A 14,653-nucleotide genomic window follows, 5' to 3' on the forward strand; every position below is an offset into this window, starting at 1 on the left:
TCGCCCGAGAGTTGTCATTGTCGTACAGTCCCTCAGCGACATTCGCCCGAGAGTTGTCAATGTCGTACACTCTTTCAGCGACACTCACCCGAGAGTTGTCATTGTCTTACACTCCCTCAGCGACAATCGCCCGAGAGTTGTCATTGTCGTACACTCCCTCAGCGACACTCGCCCGAGAGTTGTCATTGTCGTACACTCAATGAGCGACACTCGCCCGAGAGTGGTCATTGTCGTACACTCCCTCAGCGACACTCGCCCGAGAGTTGACATTGTCGTACACTCCCTCAGCGACACTCGCCCGAGAGTTGTCATTGTGGTACACTCCCTCAGCGACACTCGCCCGAGAGTAGTCATTGTCGTACACACCCTCAGCGACACTCGCCCGAGAGTTGTCATTGTCGTACAGTCCCTGAGCGACACTCGCCCGAGAGTTGTCATTGTCGTACAGTCCCTGAGCAACACTCGCCCGAGAGTTGTCATTGTCGTACACTCCCTCAGCGACACTCGCCCGAGAGTGGTCATTGTCGTACACACCCTCAGCGACACTCGCCCGAGAGTTGACCCTCAGCGACACTCGCCCGAGAGTTGTCATTGTCGTACACTCCCTCAGCGACACTCGCCCGAGAGTTGTCATTGTCGTACAGTCCCTGAGCGACACTCGCCCGAGAGTTGTCATTGTCGTACACTCCCTGAGCGACACTCGCCCGAGAGTTGTCTTTGTCGTACACTCCCTCAGCGACACTCGCCCGAGAGTTGTCATTGTCGTACACTCCCTCAGCGACACTCGCCCGAGAGTGGTCATTGTCGTACACTCCCTCAGCGACACTCGCCCGAGAGTTGTCATTGTCGTACACTCCCTCAGCGACACTCGCCCGAGAGTTGACATTGTCGTACACTCCCTCAGCGACATTCGCCCGAGAGTTGTCATTGTCGTACACTTCCTTAGCGACACTCGCCCGAGAGTTGTCATTGTCGTACACTCCCTCAGCGACACTCGTCCGAGACATGTCATTGTCGTACACTCCCTCAGCGACACTCGCCCGAGAGTTGTCATTGTCGTACACTCCCTCAGCGACACTCGCCCGAGAATTGTCATTGTCGTACACTCCCTCAGGACACACGTCCGAGAGTTGTCATTGTCGTACACTCCCTCAGCGACACTCTCCCGAGAGTTGTCATTGTCGTACACTCCCTCAGCGACACTCGCCCGAGAGTTGTCATTGTCGTACACTCCCTCAGCGACACTCGCCCGAGAGTTGTCATTGTCGTACACTCCCTCAGCGACACTCGCCCGAGAGTTTTCAATGTCGTACACTCCCTCAGCGACACTCGCCCGAGAGTTGTCAATGTCGTACACTCCCTCAGCGACACTCGCCGGAGAGTTGTCATTGTCGTACACTACCTCAGGACACTCGCCCGAGAGTTGTCATGGTCGTACACTCCCTCAGGACACTCTCCCGAGAGTTGTCATTGTCGTTCACTCCCTCAGCGACACTCGCCCGAGAGTTGTCAATGTCGTACACTCCCTCAGCGACACTCGCCCGAGAGTTGTCATTGTCGTACACTCCCTCAGCGACACTCGCCCGAGAGTTGTCAATGTCGTACACTCCCTCAGCGACACTCGCCCGAGAGTTGTCATTGTCGTACACTCCCTCAGGACACTCGTCCGAGAGTTGTCATTGTCGTACACTCCCTCAGCGACACTCTTCCGAGAGTTGTCATTGTCGTACACTCCCTCAGCGACACTCGCCCGAGAGTTGTCAATGTCGTACACTCCCTCAGCGACACTCGCCCGAGAGTTGTCAATGTCGTACACTCCCTCAGCGACACTCGCCCGAGAGTTGTCAATGTCGTACACTCCCTCAGCGACACTCGCCCGAGAGTTGTCATTGTCGTACAGTCCCTCAGCGACATTCGCCCGAGAGTTGTCAATGTCGTACACTCCCTCAGCGACACTCGCCCGAGAGTTGTCAATGTCGTACACTCCCTCAGCGACACTCGCCCGAGAGTTGTCAATGTCGTACACTCCCTCAGCGACAATCGCCCGAGAGTTGTCATTGTGGTACACTCCCTCAGCGACACTCGCCCGAGAGTTGTCATTGTCGTACAGTCCCTGAGCGACACTCGCCCGAGAGTTGTCATTGTCGTACAGTCCCTGAGCGACACTCGCCAGAGAGTTGTCATTGTCGTACAGTCCCTGAGCGACACTCGCCAGAGAGTTGTCATTGTCGTACACTCCCTCAGCGACATTCGCCCGAGAGTTGTCATTGTCGTACACTCCCTCATCGAAACTCGCCCGAGAGTTGTCATTGTCGTACACTCCCTCAGCGACACTCGCCCGAGAGTTGTCATTGTCGTACACTCCCTCAGCGACACTCGCCCGAGAGTTGTCATTGTCGTACACTCCCTCAGCGACACTCGCCCGAGAGTTGTCATTGTCGTACACTCCCTCAGCGACACTTGCCCGAGAGTTGTCATTGTCGTACACTTCCTGAGCGACACTTGCCAGAGAGTTGTCATTGTCGTACAGTCCCTCAGCGACACTCGCCTGAGAGTTGTCATTGTCGTACACTCCCTCAGCGACACTCGCCCGAGAGTTGTCATTGTCGTACAGTCCCTGAGCGACACTCGCCCGAGAGTTGTCATTGTCGTACACTCCCTCAGCGACACTCGCCCGAGAGTTGTCTTTGTCGTACACTCCCTCAGCGACACTCGCCCGAGAGTTGTCATTGTCGTACACTCCCTCAGCGACACTCGCCCGAGAGTTGTCATTGTCGTACACTCCCTCAGCGACACTCGCCCGAGAGTTGTCATTGTCGTACACTCCCTCAGCGACACTCGCCCGAGAGTTGTCATTGTCGTACACTCCCTCAGTGCCACTCGCCCGAGAGTTATCATTGTCGTACACTCCCTCAGCGACACTCGCCAGAGAGTTGTCATTGTCGTACACTCCCTCAGTGACACTCGCCAGAGAGTTGTCATTGTCGTACACTCCCTCAGCGACACTCGCCTGAGAGTTGTCATTGTCGTACACTCCCTCAGCGACACTCGCCCGAGATTTGTCATTGTCGTACAGTCCCTGAGCGACACTCGCCCAAGAGTTTTCATTGTCGTACAGTCCCTGAGCGACACTCGCCCGAGAGTTGTCATTGTCGTACACTCCCTCAGCGACACTCGCCCGAGAGTTGTCATTGTCGTACACTCCCTCAGCGACACTCGCCCGAGAGTTGTTATTGTCGTACACTCCCTCAACGACACTCGCCCTTGAGTTGTCATTGTCGTACACTCCCTCAGCGACACTCGCCCGAGAGTTGTCATTGTCGTACACTCCCTCAGCGACACTCGCCCGAGAGTTGTCATTGTCGTACACTCCCTCAGCGACACTCGCCCGAAAGTTGTCATTGTCGTACACTCCCTCAGCGACACTCGCCCGAGAGTTGTCATTGTCGTACACTCCCTCAGCGACACTCGCCCGAGAGTTGTCATTGACGTACACTCCCTCAGCGACACTCTCCCGAGAGTTGTCATTGTCATACACTTCCTCAGCGACACTCGCCCGAGAGTTGTCATTGTCGTACACTCCCTGAGCGACACTCTCCAGAGAGTTGTCATTGTCGTACAATCCCTCAGTGACACTCGCCTGATAGTTGTCATTGTCGTACACTAACTCAGCGACACTCGACCGAGAGTTGTCATTGTCGTACTGTCCCTGAGCGACACTCGCCCGAGAGTTGTCATTGTCGTACAGTCCCTGAGCGACACTCGCCCGAGAGTTGTCATTGTCGTACACTCCCTCAGCGACACTCGCCCGAGAGTTGTTATTGTCGTACATTCCCTCAGCGAAACTCGCCCGAGAGTTGTCATTGTCGTACACTCCCTCAGCGACACTCGCCCGAGAGTTGTCATTGTCGTACACTCCCTCAGCGACACTCGCCCGAGATTTGTCATTTTCGTACACTCCCTCAGCGACACTCGCCCGAGAGTTGTCAATGTCGTACACTCCCTCAGCGACACTCGCCCGAGAGTTGTCATTGTTGTACAGTCCCTCAGCGACACTCGCCCGAGAGTTGTCATTGTCGTACAGTCCCTCAGCGACACTCACCCGAGAGTGTTCAATGTCGTACACTCCCTCAGCGACACTAGCCCGAGAGTTGTCATTGTCGTACACTCCCTCAGCGACACTCGCCCGAGAGTTGTCATTGTCGTACACTCCTTCAGCGACACTCGCCCGAAGGTTGTCATTGTCGTACAGTCCCTGAGCGACACTCGCCCGAGAGTTGTCATTGTCGTACAGTCCCTTAGCGACACTCGTCAGAGAGTTGTCATTGTCGTACAGTCCCTCAGTGACACTCGCCTGAGAGTTGTCATTGTCGTACACTCCCTCAGCGACATTCGCCGGAGAGTTGTCATTGTCGTACAGTCCCTCAGCGACACTCGCCCGAGAGTTGTCATTGTCGTACAGTCCCTGAGCGACAATCGCCCGAGAGTTGTCATTGTCGTACACTCCCTTAGCGACACTCGCCCGATAGTTGTCATTGTCGTACACTCCCTCAGCGACACTCGCCCGAGAGTTGTCATTGTCGTACACTCCATGAGCGACACTCGCCAGAGAGTTGTCATTGTCGTACAGTCCCTCAGCGACACTCGCCTGAGAGTTGTCATTGTCGTACAGTCCCTCAGCGACACACGCCCGAGAGTTGTCATTGTCGTACAGTCCCTGAGCGACACTCGCCCGAGAGTTGTCATTGTCGTCCAGTCCCTCAGTGACACTCGCCAGAGAGTTGTCATTGTCGTACACTCCCTCAGCGACACTCGGCTGAGAGTTGTCATTGTCGTACACTCCCTCAGCGACACTCGCCCGAGAGTTGTCATTGTCGTACACTCCCTCAGCGACACTCGCCCGAGAGTTGTCATTGTCGTACACTCCCTCATCGACACTCGCCCGAGAGTTGTCATTGTCGTACACTCCCTCAGCGACACTCGCCCGAAAGTTGTCATTGTCGTACACTCCCTCAGCGACACTCAACCGAGAGTTGTCATTGTCGTACACTCCCTCAGCGACACTCGCCCGAGAGTTGTCATTGTCGTACATTCCCTCAGCGACACTCTCCCGAGAGTTGTCATTGTCATACACTCCCTCAGCGACACTCGCCCGAGAGTTGTCATTGTCGTACACTCCCTCAGCGACACTCGCCCGAGAGTTGTCATTGTCGTACACTCCCTCAGCGACACTCGCCCGTGAGTTGTCATTGTCGTACACTCCCTGAGCGACACTCTCCAGAGAGTGGTCAATGTCGTACACTCCCTCAGCGACACTCGCCCGAGAGTGGTCATTGTCGTACATTCCTTTAGCGACAATCGCCCGAGTGTTGACATTGTCATACACTCCCTCAGCGACACTCGCCCGAGAGTTGTCATTGTCGTACAGTCCCTCAGCGACAATCGCCCGAGAGTTGTCAATGTCGTACACTCCCTCAGCGACACTCGCCCGAGAGTTGTCATTGTCGTACACTCCTTCAGCGACACTCGCCCGAGAGTTGTCATTGTCGTTCACACCCTCAGCGACACTCGCCCGAAGGTTGTCATTGTCGTACAGTCCCTGAGCGACACTCGCCCGAGAGTTGTCATTGTCGTACAGTCCCTGAGCGACACTCGCCAGAGAGTTGTCATTGTCGTACACTCCCTCAGCAACATTCGCCCGAGAGTTGTCATTGTCGTACACTCCCTCAGCGACATTCGCCCGAGAGTTGTCATTGTCGTACACTCCCTGAGCGACACTCTCCATAGAGTGGTCATTGTCGTACACTCCCTCAGCGACACTCGCCCGAGAGTTGACACTGTCGTACACTCCCTCAGCGACACTCGCCCGAGAGTTGTCATTGTCGTACACTCCCTCAGCGACACTCGCCCGAGAGTTGTCATTGTCGTACACTCCCTCAGCGACACTCGCCCGAGAGTTGTCATTGTCGTACACTCCCTCAGCGACACTCGCCCGAGAGTGGTCATTGTCGTACAGTACCTGAGCGACATTCGCCCGAGAGTTGTCATTGTCGTACAGTCCCTGAGCGACACTCGCCCGAGAGTTGTCATTGTCGTACAGTCCCTGAGCGACACTCGCCCGAGAGTTGACATTGACGTACACTCCCTCAGCGAAACTCGCCCGAGAGTTGTCATTGTCGTACACTCCCTCAGCAACACTCGCCCGAGAATTGTCATTGTCGTACACTCCCTCAGCGACACTCGCCCGAGAGTTGTCATTGTCGTACACTCCCTCAGCGACACTCGCCCAGAGTTGTCATTTTCGTACACTCCCTCAGCGACACTCGCCCGAGAGTTGACATTGTCGTACAGTCCCTGAGCGACACTCGCCCGTGAGTTGTCATTGTCGTACACTCCCTCAGCGACACTCGCCCGAGAGTTGTCATTGTCGTACACTCCCTCAGCGACACTCGCCCGAGAGTTGTCATTGTCGTACACTCCCTCAGCGACACTCGCCCGAGAGTGGTCATTGTCGTACACTCCCTCAGCGACACTCGCCCGAGAGTTGACATTGTCGTACACTCCCTCAGCGACACTCGCCCGAGAGTTGTCATTGTCGTACAGTCCCTCAGCGACACTCGCCCGAGAGTTGTCATTGTCGTACACTCCCTCAGCGTCACTCGCCCGAGAGTTGTCATTGTCGTACACTCCCTCAGCGACACTCGCCCGAGAGTTGTCATTGTCGTACACTCCCTCAGCGACACTCGCCCGAGAGTTGTCATTGTCGTACACTCCCTCAGCGACACTCGCCCGAGAGTTGTCATTGTCGTACACTCCCTCAGCGACACTCGCCCGAGAGTTGTCATTGTCGTACAACCCTCAGCGACACTCGCCCGAGAGTTGTCATTGTAGTACACTCCCTCAGCGACAATCGCCCGAGAGTTGTCATTGTCGTACACTCCCTCAGCGACACTCGCCCGAGTGTTGTCATTGTCGTACACTCCCTCAGCGACACTCGCCCGAGAGTTGTCAATGTCGTTCACTCCCTCAGCGACACTCGCCCGAGAGTTGTCAATGTCGTACACTCCCTCAGCGACACTCGCCCGAGAGTTGTCATTGTCGTACAGTCCATCAGCGACACTCGCCCGAGAGTTGTCATTGTCGTACAGTCCCTCAGCGACATTCGCCCGAGAGTTGTCAATGTCGTACACTCTATCAGCGACACTCGCCCGAGAGTTGTCATTGTCGTACACACCCTCAGCGACACTCGCCCGAGAGTTGTCATTGTCGTACACTCCCTCTGCGACACTCGCCCGAGAGTTGTCATTGTCGTACACTCCCTCAGCTACAATCGCCCGAGAGTTGTCATTGTCGTACACTCCATCAGCCACACTCGCCCGAGAGTTGTCATTGTCGTACACTCCCTCAGCGACAATCGCCCGAAAGTTGTCATTGTCGTACACTCCCTCAGCGACAATCGCCCGAGAGTTGTCATTGTCGTACACTCCCTCAGCGACACTCGGCCGAGAGTTGTCATTGTAGTACACTCCCTCAGCGACACTCGCCCAAGAGTTGTCATTGTCGTACACTCCCTCAGCGACACTAGCCCGAGAGTTGTCATTGTCGTACACTTTCTCAGAGACACTCGCTTGAGAGTTGACATTGTCGTACAGTCCCTTAGCGACACTCGCCCGAGAGTTGTCATTGTCGTACACTCCCTCAGCGACACTCGCCCGAGAGTTGTCATTGTCTTACACTCCCTCAGTGACACTCGCCCGAAAGTTGTCATTGTCGTACACTCCCTCAGCGACACTCGCCCGAGAGTTGTCATTGTCGTACAGTCCCTCAGCGACATTCGCCCGAGAGTTGTCAATGTCGTACACTCCCTCAGCGACACTCGCCCGAGAGTTGTCAATGTCGTACACTCCCTCAGCGACACTCGCCCGAGAGTTGTCAATGTCGTACACTCCCTCAGCGACAATCGCCCGAGAGTTGTCATTGTGGTACACTCCCTCAGCGACACTCGCCCGAGAGTTGTCATTGTCGTACAGTCCCTGAGCGACACTCGCCCGAGAGTTGTCATTGTCGTACAGTCCCTGAGCGACACTCGCCAGAGAGTTGTCATTGTCGTACAGTCCCTGAGCGACACTCGCCAGAGAGTTGTCATTGTCGTACACTCCCTCAGCGACATTCGCCCGAGAGTTGTCATTGTCGTACACTCCCTCATCGAAACTCGCCCGAGAGTTGTCATTGTCGTACACTCCCTCAGCGACACTCGCCCGAGAGTTGTCATTGTCGTACACTCCCTCAGCGACACTCGCCCGAGAGTTGTCATTGTCGTACACTCCCTCAGCGACACTCGCCCGAGAGTTGTCATTGTCGTACACTCCCTCAGCGACACTTGCCCGAGAGTTGTCATTGTCGTACACTTCCTGAGCGACACTTGCCAGAGAGTTGTCATTGTCGTACAGTCCCACAGCGACACTCGCCTGAGAGTTGTCATTGTCGTACACTCCCTCAGCGACACTCGCCCGAGAGTTGTCATTGTCGTACAGTCCCTGAGCGACACTCGCCCGAGAGTTGTCATTGTCGTACACTCCCTCAGCGACACTCGCCCGAGAGTTGTCTTTGTCGTACACTCCCTCAGCGACACTCGCCCGAGAGTTGTCATTGTCGTACACTCCCTCAGCGACACTCGCCCGAGAGTTGTCATTGTCGTACACTCCCTCAGCGACACTCGCCCGAGAGTTGTCATTGTCGTACACTCCCTCAGCGACACTCGCCCGAGAGTTGTCATTGTCGTACACTCCCTCAGCGCCACTCGCCCGAGAGTTGTCATTGTCGTACACTCCCTCAGCGACACTCGCCAGAGAGTTGTCATTGTCGTACACTCCCTCAGTGACACTCGCCAGAGAGTTGTCATTGTCGTACACTCCCTCAGCGACACTCGCCTGAGAGTTGTCATTGTCGTACACTCCCTCAGCGACACTCGCCCGAGATTTGTCATTGTCGTACAGTCCCTGAGCGACACTCGCCCAAGAGTTTTCATTGTCGTACAGTCCCTGAGCGACACTCGCCCGAGAGTTGTCATTGTCGTACACTCCCTCAGCGACACTCGCCCGAGAGTTGTCATTGTCGTACACTCCCTCAGCGACACTCGCCCGAGAGTTGTTATTGTCGTACACTCCCTCAACGACACTCGCCCTTGAGTTGTCATTGTCATACACTCCCTCAGCGACACTCGCCCGAGAGTTGTCATTGTCGTACACTCCCTCAGCGACACTCGCCCGAGAGTTGTCATTGTCGTACACTCCCTCAGCGACACTCGTCCGAAAGTTGTCATTGTCGTACACTCCCTCAGCGACACTCGCCCGAGAGTTGTCATTGTCGTACACTCCCTCAGCGACACTCGCCCGAGAGTTGTCATTGACGTACACTCCCTCAGCGACACTCTCCCGAGAGTTGTCATTGTCATACACTTCCTCAGCGACACTCGCCCGAGAGTTGTCATTGTCGTACACTCCCTGAGCGACACTCTCCAGAGAGTTGTCATTGTCGTACAATCCCTCAGTGACACTCGCCTGATAGTTGTCATTGTCGTACACTAACTCAGCGACACTCGACCGAGAGTTGTCATTGTCGTACTGTCCCTGAGCGACACTCGCCCGAGAGTTGTCATTGTCGTACAGTCCCTGAGCGACACTCGCCCGAGAGTTGTCATTGTCGTACACTCCCTCAGCGACACTCGCCCGAGAGTTGTTATTGTCGTACATTCCCTCAGCGAAACTCGCCCGAGAGTTGTCATTGTCGTACACTCCCTCAGCGACACTCGCCCGAGAGTTGTCATTGTCGTACACTCCCTCAGCGACACTCGCCCGAGATTTGTCATTTTCGTACACTCCCTCAGCGACACTCGCCCGAGAGTTGTCAATGTCGTACACTCCCTCAGCGACACTCGCCCGAGAGTTGTCATTGTTGTACAGTCCCTCAGCGACACTCGCCCGAGAGTTGTCATTGTCGTACAGTCCCTCAGCGACACTCACCCGAGAGTGTTCAATGTCGTACACTCCCTCAGCGACACTAGCCCGAGAGTTGTCATTGTCGTACACTCCCTCAGCGACACTCGCCCGAGAGTTGTCATTGTCGTACACTCCTTCAGCGACACTCGCCCGAAGGTTGTCATTGTCGTACAGTCCCTGAGCGACACTCGCCCGAGAGTTGTCATTGTCGTACAGTCCCTTAGCGACACTCGTCAGAGAGTTGTCATTGTCGTACAGTCCCTCAGTGACACTCGCCTGAGAGTTGTCATTGTCGTACACTCCCTCAGCGACATTTGCCGGAGAGTTGTCATTGTCGTACAGTCCCTCAGCGACACTCGCCCGAGAGTTGTCATTGTCGTACAGTCCCTGAGCGACAATCGCCCGAGAGTTGTCATTGTCGTACACTCCCTCAGCGACACTCGCCCGATAGTTGTCATTGTCGTACACTCCCTCAGCGACACTCGCCCGAGAGTTGTCATTGTCGTACACTCCATGAGCGACACTCGCCAGAGAGTTGTCATTGTCGTACAGTCCCTCAGCGACACTCGCCTGAGAGTTGTCATTGTCGTACAGTCCCTCAGCGACACACGCCCGAGAGTTGTCATTGTCGTACAGTCCCTGAGCGACACTCGCCCGAGAGTTGTCATTGTCGTACAGTCCCTCAGTGACACTCGCCAGAGAGTTGTCATTGTCGTACACTCCCTCAGCGACACTCGGCTGAGAGTTGTCATTGTCGTACACTCCCTCAGCGACACTTGCCCGAGAGTTGTCATTGTCGTACACTCCCTCAGCGACACTCGCCCGAGAGTTGTCATTGTCGTACACTCCCTCATCGACACTCGCCCGAGAGTTGTCATTGTCGTACACTCCCTCAGCGACACTCGCCCGAAAGTTGTCATTGTCGTACACTCCCTCAGCGACACTCGCCCGAGAGTTGTCATTGTCGTACACTCCCTCAGCGACACTCGCCCGAGAGTTGTCATTGTCGTACATTCCCTCAGCGACACTCTCCCGAGAGTTGTCATTGTCATACACTCCCTCAGCGACACTCGCCCGAGAGTTGTCATTGTCGTACACTCCCTGAGCGACACTCTCCAGAGAGTTGTCATTGTCGTACAATCCCTCAGTGACACTCGCCTGAGAGTTGTCATTGTCGTACACTAACTCAGCGACACTCGCCCGAGAGTTGTCATTGTCGTACTGTCCCTGAGCGACACTCGCCCGAGAGTTGTTATTGTCGTACAGTCCCTGAGCGACACTCGCCCGAGAGTTGTCATTGTCGTACAGTCCCTCAGTGACACTCGCCTGAGAGTTGTCATTGTCGTACACTCCCTCAGCGACATTCGCCCGAGAGTTGTCATTGTCGTACTGTCCCTTAGCGACACTCGCCCGAGAGTTGTCATTGTCGTACAGTCCCTGAGCGACACTCGCCCGAGAGTTGTCATTGTCGTACACTCCCTCAGCGACACTCGCCCGATAGTTGTCATTGTCGTACACTCCCTCAGCGACACTCGCCCGAGAGTTGTCATTGTCGTACACTCCATGAGCGACACTCGCCAGAGAGTTGTCATTGTAGTACAGTCCCTCAGCGACACTTGCCTGAGAGTTGTCATTGTCGTACAGTCCCTCAGCGACACTCGCCCGAGAGTTGTCATTGTCGTACAGTCCCTGAGCGACACTCGCCCGAGAGTTGTCATTGTCGTACAGTCCCTGAGCGACACTCGCTCGAGAGTTGTCATTGTCGTACACTCCCTCAGCGACATTCGCTCGAGAGTTGTCATTGTCGTACACTCCCTCAGCGACACTCGCCCAAGAGTTGTCATTGTCGTACACTCCCTCAGCGACACTCGCCCGAGAGTTGTCATTGTCGTACACTCCCTCAGCGACACTCGCCCGAGAGTTGTCATTGTCGTACACTCCCTCAGCGACACTCGCCCGAGAGTTGTCATTGTCGTACACTCCCTCAGCGACACTCGCCCGAGAGTTGTCATCGTCGTACAGTCCCTCAGTGACACTCGCCAGAGAGTTGTCATTGTCGTACAGTCCCTCAGTGACACTCGCCTGAGAGTTGTCATTGTCGTACACTCCCTCAGCGACACTCGCCCGAGAGTTGTCATTGTCGTACAGTCCCTGAGCGACACTCGCCCGAGAGTTGTCATTGTCGTACAGTCCCTGAGCGACACTCGCCCGAGAGTTGTCATTGACTTACACTCCCTCAGCGACACTCGCCCGAGATTTGTCATTGTCGTACACTCCCTCAGCGACACTCGCCCGAGAGTTGTCATTGTCGTACACTCCCTCAGCGACACTCGCCCGAGAGTTGTCATTGTCGTACACTCCCTCAGCGACACTCGCCCGAGAGTTGTCATTGTCGTACACTCCCTCAGCGACACTCGCCCGAGAGTTGTCATTGTCGTACACTCCCTCAGCGACACTCGCCCGAGAGTTGTCATTGTCGTACACTCCCTGAGCGACACTCTCCAGAGAGTTGTCATTGTCGTACAGTCCCTGAGCGACACTCGCCTGAGAGTTGTCATTGTCGTACACTCACTCAGCGACACTCGCCCGAGAGTTGTCATTGTCGTACAGTTCCTGAGCGACACTCGCCCGAGAGTTGTCATTGTCGTACAGTCCCTGAGCGACACTCGCCCGAGAGTTGTCATTGTCGTACAGTCCCTGAGCGACACTCGCCCGAGAGTTGTCATTGTCGTACACTCCCTCAGCGACACTCGCCCGAGAGTTGTCATTGTCGTACACTCCCTCAGCGACACTCGCCCGAGAGTTGTCATTGTCGTACAGTCCCTGAGCGACACACGCCGGAGAGTTGTCATTGTCGTACACTCCCTCAGCGACACTCGCCCGAGAGTTGTCATTGTTGTACACTCCCTCAGCGACACTCGCCCGAGAGTGGTCATTGTCGTACACTCCCTCAGCGACACTCGCCCGAGAGTTGTCATTGTCGTACACTCCCTCAGCGACACTCGCCCGAGAGTTGTCATTGTCGTACACTCCCTCAGCGACACTCGCCCGAGAGTTGTCATTGTCGTACACTCCCTGAGCGACACTCGCCCGAGAGTTGTCATTGTCGTACAGTCCCTCAGCGACACTCGCCTGATTGTTGTCATTGTCGTACACTCCTTCAGCGAACATATTAGTATCTACATAGTACATACTGGCTGCTAGCCTATTTAATCAATATATATTTGGTTTAAAACGAAAATGTAATAACAATAGAAAAATTGTTGGCCACGCCCTCTAGCGCTATACTATAAACCTTCAAAAGTAAAAAAAATACAAGTTTAAATATGTGTTATTTTTTATACCTTATTTCGATAATTTTCAGGTTTTTTGAAAATATAAAATTTGTATTTATTTAATTAAGTTATTATAAATATTTTTTAGTACCATCAAATTAACTTTGTAGACAAATATGTTTGGTATTTATTAATGTTTCTTTAATGTTAACTTTATAAAAAATGTTGCTCGATCATTTTTATTTAATTTATTCAAATAAGTTGGCAATTCATTTGGTTGATTTTATTTTATATATTTAATGTTTAATGTTTTATTAGCAGTAGTATATTATATTGTATACTTTTAAAACTATGGTTAGTGACAATTGTTCCATTTTCATATAAAAGTGTTGACCTAATTTTGGTTTAAAATGTTTTTTCCACCTATTTTAGCGTATTTTTTTAAAATCAATTTTAAAGATTTACTAAATGTGTTAATGGGTTACTTTTTTACACTATAAATAACTACATTTATGTAATTTAAACAATTATTATTTCTTAATTAATTCAGGAATTTCACCAAATAACTTAACACATTTTCTAGTTAGCCAAATAACACTATAGAATATTTTGAGTAGCTCCTTTGTAAATTTTCTTTGTGTATATTTTGCTGTAGGTCAGAATTTACTTGGATCTTGGTAATATATTTTGTAACTATGCATTAATAATGCGCAAATGTAAATATTTTGTAAACTACTTTTAGCAATTATTACAATAGTTCCGATTCCAATATGCAACCAGAAAACTACAATGTTTATTTATTCAAAATTATGGATAATTTTTTCTAAGGCTGATTAAAATATTCAAGATTCGCAAGAAACCTTTCTTATGCAGTAACTAGCTGTCCGACCCGGCTTCGCGCGGCTATAACAATGGGAAAAAAAGTTAAGCCATATCTCCCATTTACAGTAATGGTAAATAAAAAAATTCAGTGAAAATTTATTACAATGCTGTATAATGTACCGGAGAGAAAATGAATTACACCTATGGTTTCCCGACTCGTGTACGCAACGTACAACTGATGTACCCGTAGTTCGCTACGGCAGTCTACAGGCAGATCACTCTTGCGCCGCTCATTATACATGCCCCTCCTTGTGGGTACGCCACTGCCGCGCGATGCCCGTTGCCATGGAGACGCAGAAGGCATGAACAATGCAAAATCCTGTTCTCACGCAGACCAAGTACCCACTGTTGCCTGGTTTTAACCACCCATGGGATCTAATTTTCGGAAAATGTCATCCTGCGTAACATAAGGAACATTACTGTGAAGTTTCAAGTCTGTAAAATATATATGCTTGAAAAAAAGGGCAATAAAAAAACAAATTATACACAGAGAAAGGA

General features: G+C 52.8%; 1 protein-coding gene across 2 annotated transcripts in view; it reads left to right on the plus strand.

Annotated features, from left to right (window-relative positions):
* The window catches only part of LOC134536668 (T-cell acute lymphocytic leukemia protein 2-like), a 405,752-nt gene that overhangs the window by 381,270 nt on the left and 9,829 nt on the right, over positions 1–14,653 (plus strand). The gene's annotated exons all lie outside the window — the stretch shown is intronic.

Source organism: Bacillus rossius, chromosome 11 (assembly GCF_032445375.1).
Source record: "Bacillus rossius redtenbacheri isolate Brsri chromosome 11, Brsri_v3, whole genome shotgun sequence".
Lineage (NCBI taxonomy): Eukaryota > Metazoa > Arthropoda > Insecta > Phasmatodea > Bacillidae > Bacillus > Bacillus rossius.